We start from the raw sequence: 16,272 nt of genomic DNA on the forward strand, positions 1-16,272 counted from the left end.
GCCATAAAAAGAAAAAAAAAAATGTTTTCATTAAATGACACATAAAACTGTTAACAAGATCAAATATCAGCATTATAAATGTATATAAAATGGTAAACTGCACAGTGCAATTAGGAAATATGATAGTGTAAAATTTAGGGGCTAATTGTTCTGATCTATATGGTATCATAAACACTGTGATTAGATTTTTTCTTCCCCCAAGGGGGAAAGAAGTGCTTCCAACACATGGGAAAACACTTGAGGCTTCGGCTTGGGAGTCCATCAGTTTTTTGTGGTAAGGTATAATCAGTATTTGTGGGTATGAGAATTATTTGCTCTGGGAAGCCAGATGTTATAGAGAAATCATTTGCAAACCAAACCCATGAGTTACTTGCGTGTTGCTGGGGCCAAAGGGTCCCAGAACTAAGTTTTCTTTCTCTATCTGTATTTTACTATTCCACGATGTGTAGAAACTGTGGAATAAATGACATTGGCCTTTAAAACAAACAAACAAACAAACAATGAGTTCCCATAATGGCTCAGTAGTAAGAACCCCAAGTGGAATCCTTAAGTACTCTGGTTCCATTCCTGGCCTCACTCAGTGAATTAAGGATCTGCGAAGTCCTGAGCTGCGTCGAACTGTAGCATAGGCCAGCAGCCACAGCTCAGATTGTATCCCTAGCATGGGAACTTTCATATGCTGGGGGTGCAGCCCTAAAAAAAGCCAACACCCCAAAAAAACAAAGGAACGATCGAACTATTGTACTGTTTGCAGTCCACCTAGATCTTGGGATTCCTGGGTCACTCTGAAGGTCTTCAGGGACCTTACCTGGGTTATTGAAAAAAAAAAAAATCATGAAATTCCTATCATGGCACAGCAGAAGCAAATCCGACTAAGAACCACGAGGTTGCGGGTTCCATTTCTGGCCTCGCTCAGTGGGTCAAGGATCGGGCGTTGCTGTGAGCTGTGGAGCAGGCCGGCAGCTGTAGCCCCGATTTGACCCCTAGCCTGGGAACCTCTGTATACGGAGTGTGCGGCCCTAAAGAGCAAAAAACAAAAAACAAACAAACAAAAAAAGAAACTTAAAAAGAAAAAAAAATCGTGGAGAAGAAGGTTAGGGCTGGAAAATCAGTCTCTTAACAGCACCTTTATGAGCTTCCCAGCGCTGCAAGGATTTTTGCAAGGTTGTGTGCTCATACAGCCAATCATCCTGCTAACTCTGAAAGCTTGCAATACACTCACATTCCACGTCTCAGTAGAGAAGGAAGGCCTGGATACTGCTGCTTGTCCGTTGGGTAGAAAGGAGGGTGTGTCATGTGCCCAGCGCTGGCCAAGCACCATCCCATTCACTCATCCATTCATTCATCAAATATTTTATTACGCGCATATTCAGTTCCAAGCAGAGGTCCTAGCCCACCAGTTCATCCAGAACTCCTGTGGGTGCGGGGCGCAGAGCCGAGAACTTCAGCTTCTTAAGCCAGGGGTCCTCCCACTCTTCCCAAGAGCAGTGCTGGGAGACAAAGAGACGTGCCCCTGCCGCTCCTAGGGCTGAGGGTTCCGCCCCAGGCCCCGGGGGCTCTGGCGCGGCTGCTTCTCCACTCCCCAGCCCCAGGGGGCGCTGCATTGCCGGGCGCTCTGCCCGCCCCTGCGCGGTGCTCCGCTCGGATCCGCGCTGCGGGCGGCCCCGCGGTGGTACGTTCCCCCTCGCCGCCCTCCCCCTCCTGCTTGGCCCTCCCCGCCGGTGGTAGGTGCCGGAAGTGCCGCCATTTTGGGGTGTTCTGCTCTGGCGGCAGCGGCAGCGGCGGCGGGACGCGGAGGCTCCCCCGGGACTCGGCCTCAGCAGCGAGGCGGCGGCAGCGGCGGCGGCTGCGAAGGCGCAGGCAGCAGCTGAGGCAGCGGCGGGCTAAGGTGCAGCCGCTGGTGAGTGCGGCGGCCGCGGGATAACGGGCCGCGGGTGGGAGGGAGGGAACGAGGGAGGGAAAGGGGCAGGAGGGAGGCGCCGCGGGGCGGGTCCGGTCCGGGCAGCCGCGGGTCACAGGGCCCTCCGAGCGCGGCCGCTCCTAGTTCGCCGCGTCGTGGAGGCAGGTCTGCGGTCTCCTCGCGTGTGTCGGGGTCCTCCGCTGCCCGGGTTCCGCTGCGCTTGCCCAGCGCGTGCCCCCGTGCCTAGGGAGACCCGCCCTCCTCGTGGCCTTGCTTCTTTCCGCGCCCTTTGCCTGCACTCTCGGGGCCCAGAGGACTCAGTTCTCTGTCTAGGGGTAGTCGTTCCTCCTTTTTCCTGCCGCGGTGCCAGACCCAGGCTGCCTGCCCAGGACACCCCTTCCCTGCTCCTGTCGCCCCACGTGTTCTTGGTGCCTACCGTGGGGGGGTCCCCAGGACCCCTGCCTCTAGAGGGCTGAGCTTCCCCCGTGGTGCCTCGAGAGCCCCTGGTTGCTCGCCCCAGATCTGCTAGGGCCCTGGCTCGCCCTCCCCCCCATGTCAGGTGCTCACCCAGTCATGGCCTAGTAGCGGGGCTGGAATCTCGCACCCAGAAGCGCGGTGAGCTTTTTTCGTTAAGTACTTGGTTTGGATTTAAAGCCGCTGGTGTCTTGTGGTTCTCAAGGCAGGATGTTGTTTGAATTCTCTAGGACTGTTGCATGGGCTCTAAGTAGCTTCTCCTTGGTTTAGTCTTGTCCTCGTAGTTAAGGGATAGGTGGTGAGATTTTGGTCGGAGCCCGTTTTAGCAAAATGGAATCTTTTTCTCGCCAGCGAAGTAAATACTGTACTTTTTATTACTCTCGAGTGAAAAGGCTGTATAACAGTTTCAGATAGCACTGAGTGCTTTATAATGTCTGCAGTGTAAGAGGTTACAAATACCAGAGGAATCCTTTACAGAAACTTCACCGTTAATGAAGGTCTTTTCACTCTCTTTGATTCCCTGCAGTTTGGAGAGGCTTTAATTGCTTTCTTTCACCTTTTCCGCAAATGTTGGGTGGGATCTTTTCCACAAGTGTGACATCTTGTAGAGTGGTATGCAAGTTTCATTTTCTCCTTAAATTTTTGGTGAAGAAGAGTCTTCTCTCAGAATCACCAAGGGTTCGTTCTGTTTTAACATTAATAAGTCTACTTGGAAAATCATCCAGTTATCATAGCATAGTTATATATAACTATGGCTACAGGTCCCTCCTCTACCCCTGTGTTTTGATATTCTTCTAGCTTTACTTTGTGTGGTTTCTGATCTTGAGTTAGTCCTGATTGAAACATTGCTGTTAGTAAAGCAAAGCCGGCGCTTTCAGCTGTTGATTTAACCAGGAAGTTTATGGTTTCCCCAGTGGTTCTTTCCTCTTGACTGTCCACCACCTGTTTCCATTAAGAACGGTTCTCCGCCCAGAGCATAAGCCTCAGCTTCTTTCCAACCATTCATTCTTGTCCAGGGGCTTTCTTCTCAGGTGGTGCCTAGACTTAAAGTCTATTAGCTGGTGGGGTTATTAGAGATAGCCTTTTAAGCTTTTCCAACCCTTTCACTTTTCAGATGAGGAAACTGAGGTTAAGTGACTTACTTGCTCAAGATTAGGTAGCAAGTGCTCTTAGAACAGTTTCCACACAATTTTTTTTTAAACAATGTCATGAGCAGTAATGCATATCTGCCCTTTAAGATGTGGCAGAATAGAAGCAGACCCAGGCTTGAAATTGGAAGGCCTGGGTTGTAATCTTTGCGATGTTACTATCTATACACCCTTGACCAAGCCACTGTTTTGAGCTTCAGTTTATTCTCATCTGCAAAATGGAGGAGAAAGTGTCTGTTTAACATGGTGTCAGTTGAGCTTTAGTGCAGTAATTTGTAAAAGTGTCTGTGGTGTAAGAGGTAGACAGTGAAATTTGAGCCAGAATAATTTATTTTCTAAAGATTTCCATTTTTTTCAGGAGTTCCCGTCGTGGTGCAGTGGTTAATGAATCCGAATAGGAACCATGAGTTTGCGGGTTCAGTCCCTGGCCTCCCTCAGTGGGTTAAGGATCCGGCGTTGCCTTGAGCTGTGGTGTAGGTTGCAGACGTAGCTCGGATCATGCGTTGTTGTGGCTCTGGCGTAGGCCGGCGGCTACAGCTCTGATTCGCCCCCTAGCCTGGGAACCTCCGTATGCCACAGGAGCAGCCCTAGAAAAGACGAAAAGACAAAAAAAAAAGATTTCCATTTTTTTTCTTTTCTTTTTTTGCCTGCGTCTGTGGCATGTGAATGTTCCTAGACTAGGGATGGAACCTGTGCCACAGCAGTGACCGAAGTCACTGTAGTGACGAAGGTGGATCCTTAACCCACTGTGCCACAAGGGAACTCCTAGTTATTTTTCTTACTACAGAATTTACAGATTCATTATACAAAAATACAGATAAGCTGAAAAGGGAGAAACTCACCCTTAGTCCCACCACTCAGAGGTGATTGTTAATATTTGGTCTTTTATCATATCATCCTATAGAAATTTTGTTATTTTACCAAAATAGGCTTATCTTAGTTACAGTTTTATGGTATGTTTTTAAGATTTAATAATAGGTGGTAGGCATGGTTTAACAACATTTTATTTAAAAATTTTTTTTTAAATTTTCTTAAAAATTTTTTTTTCTAGTAATTTAATTTGTTCAAGCTCTAATTTGGATGTGTGTTGGCATTCCAAAGATGTTGGAAATGTCTTCTGTGGCCATGCCCCTAGCCTGTGGCCACACCCATGACCACTCCCATGGCATGTGGAAGTTCCCAGGTCAGGGATAGAACCTTACCACAGAATAACCCAAGCCTCTGCAGTGATAATGCTGGATCCTTAACCTGCTGTACCACAAGGGAACTCCATAATAACTACTTTTTTTTTTTTTTTTTCTTTTTTCCTTTCTTTTTTGGCCGCCCTTTGGCATATGGAGTTCCCAAGCCAGGGATCAGAGCCTGGCTGCAGTTGCTACCCATGCTGGAGCCGAAGCAATGCTGGATCCTTAACCCACTGTGCCGGATGGGGGTCGAACCTGCGTCCCAGTGCTCCCATTTTGATACAGTGGGAGCTCCCTGCAACATCCACATTTTAAATGATGCTCTGTGTTTAATAGCTCCAGCACATGTGAAGTAGGCCACTTGATATCTCAGCACTGGAGTGGAAAAGTCTCTCTGGAACATCTGGGCTGGAAGACAGGAAAGGAAGTGCAGAGACCTAACATTTATTGTATGTATACTGTGTGATTTTTTTTTTTTTTTTTTAAATTTGGGCTCTGCTGCTAAATGTAGAATGTGAGTCTTGAATTCCATGCCCCTTACTGTGACTGCCACTGTAGCTTCTTGAACTTAATTTTCCTGTGAGGCCAGACCTAGTAAGGAAGTGGGAGGTGTGGTGGTGGTGGTAGTGGACCTTGGAAAGGGAAAGACAGTTGTCACCTGGAGACCCAAGTAAAGAAGTTGGAGAAAGTAGGAGCATAGACTCCTCCCTGCTCAAGGCTTTGGGTACTTAAAACACATTGCTCTGTTTTCTGTAATCCTGTCACAGTGAGTGATAGGATTTGGTTAAACTCTGTTTCCTCTGCTTTTTTTTTTTTTTTTTTTTTTTTTTTTAAACAGCTTTATTTTGGAGTGCCTGTCACGGTGCAGTGGAAACGACTCCAACTAGAACCATGAGGTTGCGGGTTCGATCCCTGGCCTTGCCCAGTGGGTTAAGGATCTGGCATTGCCGTGAGCTGTGGTGTAGGTCACAGATGAGGCTCAGGTCTGGCGTGGCTGTGGCCGTGGCGTAGGCTGGCAGCAACAGCTCCGATTTGACCCCTAGCCTGGGAACCTCCATGTGCCGCAGGTGTGGCCCTCAAAAGACAAAAATAAAAACAGCTTTATTTAGATATAATTCACATGCCATACAACTCAACAGTTTTGTTATATTACATTATTAATTTCAAAAATTGTGGTAAAATATATATAATTAGCGATTTTAGCCTTTTTTTGTATTTTTTAATGTGTTAAAAAACACATAACCTAAAGTTTACCATCTTAATTTTGAGTGTACAGTTTTGGGGCGTTAAGTACATTCTGTTAATGGGAAACAGATCTTAACTTTTTTGTCTTCTAAGTCTGAAACTGTAGACCCATACCCATTAAACAACTCATCTTTTCTTCCTCCCTGCCCCAACCTCTCATAACCACCATTCTGATCATTTCTGCTTCTATGAATTTGACTACTTTTGTTTATCTTAAAGGGGTGGAGTCATACAGTATTTGGCATTTGTGACTGGTTTCTTAACTTACTATGCTATCTTAAAGGTTCCTCCATGTTGTAGCATGTGACAGGATTTCTTTTATTTTTTTTCAAAGTTACTCTTTTTTTTTTCCCTTTCCTTTCCTTTCCTTTTATTTAATTTAATTAATTTATTTATTTTATGGCCTCACCTGCAGCACGTTGAAGTTCCTGGGCCAGGGATTGAATCCAAGCCACATCTGAGACCCAAACCTCTGCACTGGGGTTATTAACCCACTGTGCCACAGTGAGAACTCATCATTTCTTTCCTTTTAAAGGCTGAATAAATTTCTGTTGTTATGCATATACTACATTTTGTTTATCCGTTTATCTGTTGGTGGACACAAGTTGTTTCTACCTTCTGTACATTTTGATTAGTGCTGCTATGAATATGGGTATGCACATTTTGAGACCCTTTCAGTTCTTTTTGATAATACTCAGAAGGGAATTGCTGGATCATATGGTGTTTCTGTTTTTAGTTTTGGGGGGGCGGAATTCCATACTATTTTCCATAATGATTGTACTGTTTTATTTGTTATTTTTTTATGTTTTTAGGGCTGCACCCATGGCATATGGAAGTTCCCAGGCTAGGGGTCGAATCAGAGCTATAGCTGCTGGCCTATGCCACAGCAACAGCCACGTGGCATCCAAGCCGTGTCTGCAGCCTACACCACAGGTCACGGCATTGCTGGATCCCCAACCCACGGAGCAAGGCCAGGGATCGAACATGCGTCCTCATGGATATCAGATGGATTCATTTCCACTTCGCCACAACGGGAACTCCTGATTGTACTGTTTTACAGTCCCACCAGGATTCCATTATCTCCACATCTGCAACAATATTTGTTTTCTCTTTTCTTTTTTAATAGTAGCCATCCTAAGAGGTGTGAGATGATACCTCATTGTGGTTTTGATTTGTATTTCTCTGATTGATGATGTTGAACATCTTTTCATAATGCTTGTTGGCGGCATCCATGGCCATTTGTATATCAGTTTTGCAGAAATGTCTATTCAAGTCCTTTGTCCATTTTTAAATCAGATTTTTTTTGTTGTTTAGTTGTAGTTCTTCATATATTCTGAATATTAACTCCATAAGAGATATATATGATTTCACATACTTTCTTCTATGTCTTTTCACTCTACTGTGTCGTTTGAAACACAGACTTTTTTTTAAGTTTGCTGGAGTCACATTGTCTCTTTTTCCTTTAGTTGTCTGTGCTTTTGGTGTCTTATTCAAGAAATCACTGCCCAGTCAGATGCCATGAAGCTTATCTCCTATTTTTTCTGGAAGTTTTATGATTTTAGATTTAGCTTATTTTAACTATTAAATTTTTTTTTCTTTTTTTGTGGCTGCATCCATGGCATATGGAAGTTTCCTGGGCCAGGGATTGAATCTGAGTTGCAACTGCGACCTGTGCCACAGTTGTGGCAATGCTGGATCCTTTAACCCACTGTACCAGGCTGGGGATTAAACCCATGGTTGTGCACTGATCCAAGCTGCTGCAGTGAGACTCATCCCACTGCACCACAGCGGCAACTCCCTATTTTAACCGTTTTTAAGAGTACAGTCGAGGAGTTCCCATGTGGCTCAGTGGTGACAAACCTGTCCAATATCCATGAGGCTGAGGGTTTGATCCCTGGTCCCACTCATTGGATTAAGGATCCGGCATTGCTGTGAGTTGTAGTGTAGGTCGCAGATGTGGCTTGAATCCTATATTGCTGTGGCTGTGGTGTAGGCTGGCACCTGCAGCTCCAATTCACCCTGTAGCCTGGGAATTTACATATGCCACAGTTTTGGCCTTAAAAAAAAAAAAAATACAATTGAGGAGGAGTTCCCTTGTGGTGTAGCGGGTTAAGGATTGACAATCTAGCGTTGTCACTGCTGTGACTTGGGGTCACTGCTGTGGTGCAGGTTTGACTCCTGGTCTGGGAATTTCCACATGCCTTTCCCGCCCCCCAAAAAAAAGGAAAAGTAAAATTTAGTGACATTAAGTACATTCACCATGTTGTGCAATAATCACCACTATCTATTTCCCAAATGTTTACTTCACCCCAAATACAAACTCTATAACCATTAAATAATAACTAGTCATTCCTTGCTGCTACTAGCATCTGGTAATCTGTAGCCTGCTGTCTGTCCCTGTAAATTCACCTAGATATTTCATATAATTGGAATCATACAATATTTGTCCTTTTGTGTCTGATTTATTTCACTTAACACAGTGTTTTCAAGGTTCGTTCATGTGTAGCATGTATCAGGACTTCTTTTCCATTTGTGGTTGAATTCCTTTGCTTACTGAGGTCAAAAATGATGTTTCTTTCATGTTGGTCATGTACCCTCTTGGCGCTCCATAAAGGCTCTTGAATTGCTTGGAATTCATGTTCTTCATATTGTGAATTGCACATTACAGTGGGATGTCCAGTGCCATGCTCAAATCTCTGGAAAATTCAAACATATCAGTGTGTTTAAAAGTATATAACAGTAACCCAGATCACAGTTAACAGCATCATTCCTAATTCCTGTTCTAATCATAATTTCCAGTCATTTTCAAAATATGGTTTATGTGTAGAAAAAGTATCAAATGAAGAGAAAGAATAGGCAAGTTTCTACTTTGCTGTATAGCTATGATATATGAGTGGTTTTTGTTAGAGGGTTAGATTAATATCCAGGTATTCCATATTGTATAGGGATAAGCTTATAAACCTGACATTTAATGGCCTACTTAAAGTTAATAATGAATACTTTGAGAGTAAGAGCATTTTGAAGATTATCATAAGCCTCCGAGTTTGTTTCAGTATATACAGAGATATTCAGAATATTCTCATGCATGAAAAGCTTTCTTTTCTTTTTTTCCTTTTTTTCTTTTTTTTTTGTCTTTTTATGGCTGCACCCGCAGCATATGGGAAGTTCCCAGGCTAGGGGTCAAATCGGAGCTGTAGCTGCTGGCCTACACCACAGCCACAGCAATGCCAGATGTCAGCTGCCTCTGTGACCTGCACCACAATTCATGGCAGCACTGGATCCTTAACCCACTGAGCGAGGCCAGGGATCGAACCAGCAACTTCATGGATACTAGTCACAATGGGAACTCCAAGGCTTTCTTCTTTTTTTTTTTACCCCCCAAGGCTTTCTTAAGGTGAGCTTTTACTTAATTTTTTAGAAGTTCATAACTGATTTTGAGCAGCTTGATTGCCTACTTTTCCTCTCTTTGCTTTTTGGACCCAACCTCTAACTCTGTTTTCCTCCTCTACAGTAATAAAGGAAGTTTAGTATGAATCCTTGGGACAGTGGATGAACTGAAAGAAAGTTTTATTCAGTTAACCCTATTGTCCTAAAGAGGTATTACAGCCCTCACAGTATTTAAGACATGGGGTTTTATTTTAGTTAATTAATTAATTAATTTATTGCTTTTTAGGGCCATTCCCTTGGCATATGGAGGTTCCCAGGCTAGGGGTCCAATCGGAGCTACAGCTGCTGGCCTACACCACAGCAGCAGCAACTCAGGATCCAAGTCGCATCTGCAACCTACCCCACAGCTCATGGCAATGCCAGATCCTTAACCCACTGAGCGAGGCCAGGGATGAAACCCACAACCTCATGGTTCCTGGTCGGATTTGTTTCTGATGCACCACAACAGGAACTCCCAAGACTGACTGACTGACTGACTTTCTTTCTTTCTTTCTTTTCCTTCCTTTCTCTCTCTTTCTCTCTCTCTCTCTCTCTCTCTCTCTCTCTCTCTCTCTCTCTCTCTCTCTCTCTCTTCTCTCTTTCTCTCTCTCTCTCTAGGGCCGCTCCCGCAGCATATGGAGGTTCCCAGGCTAGGGGTCGAATCAGAGCTGTAGCCGCCGGCCTACACCAGAGCCACAGCAATGCAGGATCCAAGCCGTGTCTGCAACCCACACCACAGCTCACGGCAATGCCAGATCCCTAACCCACTGAGCAAGGCCAGGGACTGAACCCGAAACCTCGTGGTTCTTAGTTGAATTCGTTAACCACTGCGCCACGACGGGAACTCTGACATTTTTTTTTAATATGATGACTTTTTTGCTTTTTAGGGCCGCATCTGTGGCATATAGAAGTCCCCTGGCTAGGGGTTGAGTTGGACCTACAGCTGCTGGCCCATGCCACAGCCACAGCAACTCGGGATCTGAGCCTCGTTTGAGGTCTTCATCACAGCTCACAGTAATGCTGTATCTTTAACCCACTGAGCAAGGCGAGGGATCGAACTCAAATCTACATGGCTGCTAGTTGGGTTCATTACCACTGAGCCACAACAGGAACTCCTAAATAAGAAAAATTTTATTTATTTATTTATTTATTTATTTTTTGTCTTTTTGCCATTTCTTGGGCCGCTCCCGCGGCACATGGAGGTTCCCAGGCTAGGGGTTGAATCGGAGCTGTAGCCGCCGGCCTACACCAGAGCCACAGCAACGCGGAATCCGAGCCGAGTCTGCGACCTACACCACAGCTCACGGCAACGCCGGATCTTTAACCCACTGAGCAAGAGCAGGGATCAAACCCGCAACCCCATGGTTCCTAGTCGGATTCGTTAACCACTGGGCCACCACGGGAACTCTTAAATAAGAAAATTTTGAACAAAACCTAAAGAATTGGCCTTCCCATAATTGAGAGTTGAATCTTGCAAATTACATATATTTGGCTGCATCTGAGGCATGTAGAAGTTCCTGGGCCATGGATTGAACCTATGCCACAGCGGCGACTTGAGCCACAGCAGTGACGATGCCAGATCTTTAACCTGCTGAGCCACAGGGAAACTCTCGATGTTTGAGAGTTTGAGTTCTTAAAATTGGTTTGGGAGTTCCCTTCATGGCTCAGTGGTTAACATACCTGACTAGTTTCCATGAGACACAGGTTCAATCCCTGGCCTTGCTCAGTGGGTTAAGGATCCGATATTGCCATGAGCTGTGGTGTAGGCTGCAGACATGGCTTGGATCTGGCATTGCTGTGGTTGTGCTGTAGGCTGGCAGCTGTAGCTGTGATTTGACCCCTAGCCTGGGAATCTCCATATGCCCTGGGTGTGGCCCTAAAAAGACAAAAAAAAAAAAAAAAATGGTTTGAAATCTGTGGTTTGAAAGAATGTTGTGACTTGAATGGTATTTATAAACATAGCCTGGGAAGGATAGGTTTGACTGTTCCAGCTATTGAGCTTAAAAATTGGTAATACCACTGTGTGATCTTAACATTTCTGGGTCTGTTATTTTCTTTCATCTTTTTTTTTTGTTTTGTTTTCCTTTTAGGGCCGCACCCAAAGCATGTGGAGGTTCCCAGGCTAGGGGTCGAATTGGAGCTGTAGCCACTGGCCTACGCCACAGCCACAGCAACGCCAGATCTGAGCTGTGTCTGCGACCTACACCAAAGCGCACGGCAATGCCGGATCCTTAACCCACTTAGTGAGGTCAGGGATCCAACCTTCGACCTCATAGATGCTAGTCAGATTCATTTCTGCTGAGCCATGACGGGAAATCCTATATTTTATATTTAAAATGGAGGTAACCAACTTGAAATGGTAATGTCAGAATTAATTGAGATAAGCTAGGCACTGAATAGTGCCTGGTACAGTATTGATAATACTGTTTCTTTCCTTTTTTCTTCGGTAAAAATGAGCCTACAACGTATCTCATAGATAGGTCAGTAGTGCAGTTCACCTAAATAAAAGAGGCTGAGTTCCCGTCGTGGCGCAGTGGTTAACGAATCCGACTAGGAACCATGAGGTTGCGGGTTCGGTCCCTGCCCTTGCTCAGTGAGTTACCGATCCGGCGTTGCCGTGAGCTGTGGTGTAGGTCGCAGACGTGGCTCGGATCCCGCGTTGCTGTGGCTCTGGTGTAGGCTGGTGGCTACGGCTCCGATTCAACCCCTAGCCTGGGAAACTCCATATGCCGCGGGAGCGGCCCAAGAAATAGCAACAACAACAACAACAACAACAAAGACAAAAAGACAAAAAAATAAAATAAATAAATAAATAAAAGAGGCTGGTAAAATGACTGGCAGTGTCATATATAGATGGGCAGCAGCTTCTGTCCGTGTTCCTTTCCTTTCCCCTTTTAGGTGTGTTTTGTATTTACCTTTGTCTGTTGTGGCTTAGGGATGAGATTGTTTCCTAAAGTCCATTTGGTGCCTCTGAAATGTTTTGCTCTGAAGGGCCTCCTTCCTCATAGAATCTTTTAGCTCATGGTTTCTGTGGAATCTAGGTAATGTGATTTCTTAGATTTCATTTTCACTGTCTATACTTTACACGGGAGTCTGTTGATAGGGAGTCTTCAGTGTTCACAGAAAACTGAAAAATGCAGATGGGTGTATTATTAGATTAGCTGTAGGGTCACCTCAGTCTCTTCCTAATTATAAATTACTAATTTTAGGCTTGGAGAGAGGATGGGTTCTAATATTTAGGGGTGTAATGTAGATGAAAGAGCAGTCAGTTTTAGCTATTTGCTTTTTAAATTATATTGTGTCAAGAATCCTTATCTGGGCTTTGTAATTTGCTGAAGACAGTTTTCTGTTTTTGGCCATGCTTGTGACATATGGAAGTTCCTGGACCAGGGATAGAACCCGTGTCACAGTAGTGACAACCGTGAATCTTTAACCCACTGTGCTGTGGAAGAATTCCTGAAGACAGTTTTCTTATGAATTCATTGCAGCTGTAACTTGTCCTTGTCATGAAATTGGCCGTTAGAATCTCCTTAATGTACTGATTCTCTTACAGGATTAATCAGCCGAACTGTTTCATAGTTATTTTTTTAAATCTCTCTTATCCTATGGAGGCTATGAGCATGTATTTTTAACTTCTTTGGTTTCCAGACCTGTAAAAATTTTCAGGAATGTTTTAGAAGTTCCCGTTGTGGCTCAGCAGTAATGAATCCGACTAGTGTCCATGAGGATTCGGGTTTGATCCCTGGCTTCGATCAGTGGGTTGAAGATCCAGTGTTGCCATGAGCTGTGGTGTAGGTCGCAGATGCAGCTCGGATCTGGTGTTGCTGTGGTTGTGGTGTAGGCCAGTGGCTACAACTCCAATTCGACCCCTAGCTTGGGAACTTCCATATACTGTGGGTGTGGTTCTAAAAAAAGCCCAAGGGAAAAAAAAAAGGGTTTCTATCCATCGTAAACTCCGTATTAACTTAGCATATCCTTTCTGCTAAGGAAATCTTTAATTTTTCTAAAAACATTATCTCACAGGCTAGAAGGAAAGATAAATACCAGAATTTTTTTGGATCTTGGGACATGAGTGATTTTTTTTTCTTCATACTTACCATACTTCCTATTTCATACTTACCGTTATTTTAAGATTTTTACACAGAGAGCATAAATTTCATTAAACGTTTTTATGAAAATTACATTAAATCCACATTAAAATTAGACTGTTTTCAAGAGATGACACTTAGGGGAGTATAAAATATATTACACATATTAAATGATTTAAAGCATTTTAACTCTTAGAGCTTTGTGAAGTTCTGACCTTTTTCTCCATTGTGCAAGTAATGGACTCACTTTCAGAACAGCCTTTGAATTGTAACGTTTTGATTTTTCTTTTCCTCCACTGAGAAAATATGGCAGCAAATATGAGGACGAATGGTGAGTTCTGTTTTAGAGGCTGCAGTGAGATCTGACATCTCACCGACTGATTTTAATTAATTAATGCCACTTTGGAGATGTGTTCATAGATGTGGAGTGTTACTTTAGGAAGAACTGTTCACTAACTTTCTGATCTCCAGGGCTATGTTCAGCTTTGACAAAATGGAGTTACACACCATTTTTTCCTGTGTTGAAACTCCATTGAAATTTTATTTCCAAGTTGGGAAATGTGTTTAGTTTGGAGATTATACAAAATGAAGTTTTGTTCTAAAGCTGTTGAATTTTATAGTGTTATACTTTTTTTTCTTTTTCTTTTGGCTGCAGTGTCAATGCTGGATCCTTAACCACTAGGCCGCCAGGGAACTCTTATAGTGTTACACTTTTAATTTTGATAGGTTGGTAGTTTTCATTTATATAATAACACTGTTACTCTTCAGCAAAGTAATTGTTAAATTAGAAACTGCCTTCACTTTCCCATTGTTCTTTTGCCTTTGTGTTTCCTGTGATGTTGAAGCAAACCCTTGCTTCAATCTGTGGGAATGTGTGATATTTTGGTGATAATGTGGGGTACTGTGAGTAGACTGTCTTTTTTAACCCAATATTGTTTGGACATCTGTTAAGTTTTTGCTGATTTCTGTTTTGTACAGATAATTTACTGTAGGCTTTTCCCAGTTTCTTTGTGCTTATAGCTTTTTGAGTGTGGGAATCATTTTTCTGCTCCAATCCCCTCCCTGCACACTTAGGATTACGTAGCTTAGCTGGTGTCTTTTTCTCTCTTGCATGAATTGTCTGTATGATGCTGCTAACTTAACCAGGCTAGGTTGGGTGGGATATTACCAGTGAGAAACACCTGTGCGGTCCTATTGGCTGCCTGCCTGACTCTGAATGCTGTTGTCTGAGCAGGAGTCTTAGGAGGTCCATGGAGTGAAAAGGAAGTCAGGGTGGTGGTGATATGCACCTTGAAACTGTAACTGACATTCATCAGCTAGCTGGTTATTACTGTGCATTGAAACAATACTGATTTGTGGTCACATACTAGTTTTAAAACTTAGAGGAGGCTTTCAACAAGGATATTTCACTGGAAGATGTTTGTGTGGTAAAAGACCATTTATTCCTTATGCCCGTAATTCTTAGATGGCCAGAGGAAGAGGAGCGGGAATCACATTTTGTGTTCTTCAGCCTTTCCCTGCTCATGGTTCAATTTCTATTTGTCATTTAGTGCACAGCTCATCTTTGTCATGAAGCTTTTCCTGTATATTCATTCTAATACTGTATCATAGAATATTAGTATTAACATACTTTTTTTCATTTCAGTGAGATTTTAAATTTCTTGAGGATGGAGACTGACTCATTGCTTATTTAGTGTATTACATATCTTTTGAAGAGTCAGGCATCCCAGCTATATTCTGTGAGCTGTTTGTGGTGGTTTATTGGACACTGGCTGGGCACTTAAGGTGGCAAATCAGCTTCTTCTGGGAATTTGAGGTTGGAACTGAGATTCAGGTCATTAGGGAACAAATATCACCTGAATTTAGAGAATTTGAAACATTTAAACTGGAGTGCAGCCAAGTTCAAGCTCATATATGTGGAAGCAGTGAAGGCCAATCTACAGGGAGGGAGAATTAAGTAGAATTATTCAGAAAAAAAGCACTGAGGAGAAGTGTAGCTCTGGAGAGAGAGTCAGACAACAAACACATGCAGAATAGAAGCCTGGGTGCAAAAGGGCTTTGTAGGTGGCTCTGTAGTACTCTGTTGCCTTTGGGTTTTGTAAGATAATCCAGTGTGTTACCAATTAATGATTTTTTTTTCTTTGCTTAAGGTATTTTGGAGAAAGTCTTTCTTAATTAATTACAATTATAAGAGCTTTTTTTTTTTTTTTTTGCTTTTTAGGGCCACACCCGCAGCATATGGAGGTTCCCAAGCTAGGGGCTGAATCAGAACTACAGTTGCCAGCCTACACCACAGCTCATGGCAACGCCAGATCCTTAACCCACTGATTAAGGCCAGGGATTGAACCCTCAACCTCATGGTTCCTAGTCGGATTCGTTTCCACTGTGCCACAGTGGCAACTCCAGAGGAGCTTTGAATAAGATGTTTAGTGCAGAGCTCTGCCTGGCATTTCTTTTCTTTCTTTTTTTGTCTTTTGTCGTTGTTGTTGTTGTTGCTGTTGCTATTTCTTGGGCCGCTCCCGCGGCATATGGAGGTTCCCAGGCTAGGGGTTGAATCGGAGCTGTAGCCACCGGCCTACGCCAGAGCCACAGCAACGCGGGATCCGAGCCGCGGCTGCAACCTACACCACAGCTCACAGCAACGCCGGATCGTTAACCCACTGAGCAAGGGCAGGGACCGAACCCGCAACCTCATGGTTCCTAGTCGGATTCGTTAACCACTGCGCCATGACGGGAACTCCGCATTTCTTAAATTCATTTGAATTTTAGAACAGTCACGCCTAGGATCATGACTCTTAGGAAGATTG

General features: G+C 43.9%; 1 protein-coding gene across 50 annotated transcripts in view; it reads left to right on the forward strand.

Moving 5' to 3' along the window:
- Nucleotides 1-1,745: 1,745 nt before the first annotated feature.
- Nucleotides 1,746-16,272, forward strand: part of CELF1 (CUGBP Elav-like family member 1) — an 87,878-nt gene continuing 73,351 nt past the window's right edge. For all 50 annotated transcript variants that reach the window (XM_021083081.2, XM_021083088.2, XM_085011149.1 and 47 more), the window contains exon 1: nt 1,746-1,900. The gene's annotated coding sequence lies outside the window, so the exon portion shown is untranslated. The remainder of the gene's footprint in view (nt 1,901-16,272) is intronic.

Source organism: Sus scrofa, chromosome 2 (assembly GCF_054392235.1).
Source record: "Sus scrofa isolate SSC_HxYL_T2T_F1_AM1 chromosome 2, Sscrofa_HxYL_maternal_Yorkshire_Landrace_v2.0, whole genome shotgun sequence".
Lineage (NCBI taxonomy): Eukaryota > Metazoa > Chordata > Mammalia > Artiodactyla > Suidae > Sus > Sus scrofa.